Here is a 3009-nt window from a genome sequence, read left to right as displayed (position 1 = left end):
GGGGTCCCCGGAGTCCGGGTAGGGCTGGGGGGCTCTGGGTCCCGCTAGGAATTGGGGTCCCCAAGGTCCCCGCAGGGGGACTGAGAGCTGGAGATTCCCGGGGCCCCAGAAGGGCTGGGGGATCCCGGTAGGAATGGGAGTGCCCGGGGTCCTAGAAGGACTGGGGGTTCTTGGGGTCTTGTTAAGACTGGGGGTCCCCAGCTGGGGGTGGTGGGGTTTGGGATTTCCAGGAGCTGGTGTTTGGGGGAATCCCAGGGGATCAGGTAGGGCTGGGGGTGCCCGGCAAGACTGGGGGTCCCCAGCAAGTGCCGGTTACGCTCCCATTTGCCCTGGAGCCTTATGTCCGGTTTTTCCCATGGATACACCAGAGCCCTTGCGGCACCCAAAGGTGTGGGAACCCCCGGACCACCCTGCAGCCGGTGTTGAGTGGTTTCACCATTTCCAGCTCGGTGCCCTTCCTCTTGCACAACATCTGGTGGGGTGTTGCCACCACCACAGTCCTGCCATTGCCACTGCCTTGGTCCTGCCACCACAGCCCTGGCACCACTGTCACCACCATGGTCCTGTCATTGCCACCACCACTGCCACGGTCCTGCCACAGCTGCTGACACCCCCCAGCCACTGGCCAAAGTGGACCGTGACCTCTGGGGTGTTCCCTCCTGCAGGTCCCCATCCCACCTGGAGGGTCCCACATAGGAGACGCCCCTGTGTGAGCCCCAGAGTGTCCCTTCCCGTGTCAGCCCCCAAATCCCAACCATCCCCACTGCTCCCACTCCAGAAATCCTGAACAAGGCAGCACTGTCCCCACTCAGTCGGGTCTCTGTCCCACGCCTGTCCCCAGCCATCGGGTGGCCCTGGCTGATAATACCCCAAGTGTTCGTGACCTCATTTCAGCTGAAGAGCCCCTTTTATTTTTTGGTGTTTGCGCTGCCAGAGGACATTGTCCCACTTGCAGCCCTCCCAAAATCGTAAAGCCCAGAGCGGTGCCCTCATTGCTATGTCCCCTTGGGGGTTCAGTCCCAGGTCCCTGCTCAGAGAAGGACATCACAGTCTTTGGGCTGTCATGTGTGAGCAGGTGACAGAGACCCTGAAGAGCAAGGAGACGGGTGACATGCAGCTCCCTATGAAGTCGCTCAGCCAAACTGCACCCCATGGCCTGGGGGACCCCCAAAAACACAGCAGCTCAACCCTTGGAAGGATCAACATCCTCCAAAGGGCCCCCAGTTGGAATTTTCCCTGTGCCGGGTGCTGGAGGGGCCAAACTGAGACCAAGGGTCTATTTTGGAGCAGGGAACATGGGATCCTCTTTGCCCATGACAGTGCTGGGAGGAGGAGGAGGAGGAGGCAGAAATAGCCTGGCTGAAAGCCGAGCACTGGCAGAACTGCTTGGCACCATCAGAAATGAGCTGCACACAGTGAACAGGGAGGAAAAGGGAGGAAATAAAAAACCCCTAAAGCCCCAAAAGAATGTCGATCTCAGGCAAAGCCCAGGGAGAGGAAGGCGAGGGCTGCCCTCAGCCTCTCAGGTGTGAGGATCTGGCCCGTGCCCCCCAAAAAAGGGTGTTTGGGGTCTCAGTGGTGCTGGGGCAGGGAGATTCCCTGGTCTGAGGGGTTGCATGGGGTTTTCTTTGCTGCCCCTCTGACACAGCAGCAGCTGTGGGGGAAAGTGGGGTGTGAGGTGCCCCCACACTGGTTTGAAGCCCCCCCTCAGCCCTGGCAGTGATAGCAGTTTTTGGTGTCTCCCTCTATTTCTAGCTCCATGTCTGGCTTCAGCCACAAAGCTGGGATATTTTTGCCGCGTGGCCTCAGGACCAAACACCCTCAGCCTCAGATTAAAAAAAAAAAAAAAAAAAAAAAAACCAAAAACCAAAAACCAAACAATTTTTCAGGGTTTTTTGAACCAAATTTCCCTGTGTTTGACCTGCACAGTGCCCTCCCAAGGTTTGGGGTTACCACAGCACCCCATCTCTTCACACGCAGGTAAAAGAAATATTCCCCAGCTCCTTGCCGACTGAAAATTCCCCGCTATTCCCCCCCAAAAACACTGAAGCTGAAGGCTTCAGGAGCGAATTGGGAATTGCTGCAGGTTTCATACATCCTCGTCTTGGGGGTCCAGCGCGCAGCATCCTCCACCCCGCGCCTCCGCCCCTGCCGTCCTCCCCCTCCCTGGCGCGGGTGGGAGCCGCTGACTCATCTGCCATCATCATCCTCCCCCCACGAGGAAGGGCAGTTCGAGGGGCTGCATTGCAGACCCAGCCGCGCCAGCAGACAGACAAAAGCGACGCTGCACCGCCCGCGGCTTCCCGGCACAAAGAGCCCGGCCGGCATCGAGCTCACCCATCCGTCCACCCTCCGCAGGTAAGGGATGCGAGCCGGGGAGGATGCACAGCCAGAGGATGCTTTTTGTTTTGGAAGAGGTTTGGGCGAAGGAGGGTGTTGGAGTTTCTTTTTGAGGTGGGAAATAAGCCACGGCCAGCGGGGATTAAGTGGATAAAAGTGGTTTTGCTTCCCTGAGATGAGCAGAGCACAGTGATCCTGTGGGAAATGCTCTTTTTTAGGGGTGACACGCGACACAAGAGGGTTTTTTCCCCCCATATTCATTCCCTTTTACTGGATATTTGGTTATTTTACTTGTCACTAAACTCTCTTTTCCCTTCTCTTGTCACTAAACTCCAATTTTTCACCTTTTGAGGCTTAAAAATCCAAGTCCGCAACACCCATCACCATTAATAATTCTCTGCTGTTGTGCAGCAAAAAACCCATGGATAGATCCCTAGGGATGGACCCCCAGGGATAAATTCCCAGGGAAGAGACTATTTTAAAGTCATGTGGCTCGGTTTACCCTGAGGGAGTGACACAGGAGCCTTTCATAGGCTCTGAGTGACATCCAGAACCTTAAATTTAGCAGCTGATCAGCCCTCATCGCACAGACAGGGCATGATCCAAAGTATGCCTGAATCATCCTCGAGAATTCTGATTTCCGAGATTTAAGACAAGGGAATCAGCAGG

General features: G+C 56.2%; 1 protein-coding gene across 1 annotated transcript in view; it reads left to right on the top strand.

Annotated features, from left to right (window-relative positions):
- The first annotated feature begins 2128 nt into the window (after positions 1-2128).
- MLLT11 (myeloid/lymphoid or mixed-lineage leukemia; translocated to, 11) overlaps positions 2129-3009 on the top strand; it is a 3480-nt gene continuing 2599 nt past the window's right edge. Inside the window, exon 1 of the mRNA XM_008638147.2 lies at positions 2129-2358. The gene's annotated coding sequence lies outside the window, so the exon portion shown is untranslated. The remainder of the gene's footprint in view (positions 2359-3009) is intronic.

This window comes from Corvus brachyrhynchos, unplaced genomic scaffold, assembly GCF_000691975.1.
Source record: "Corvus brachyrhynchos isolate BGI_N302 unplaced genomic scaffold, ASM69197v1 scaffold787, whole genome shotgun sequence".
Taxonomy (NCBI): Eukaryota; Metazoa; Chordata; class Aves; order Passeriformes; family Corvidae; genus Corvus; species Corvus brachyrhynchos.
This window is presented reverse-complemented; position numbering and strand designations above follow the sequence as displayed.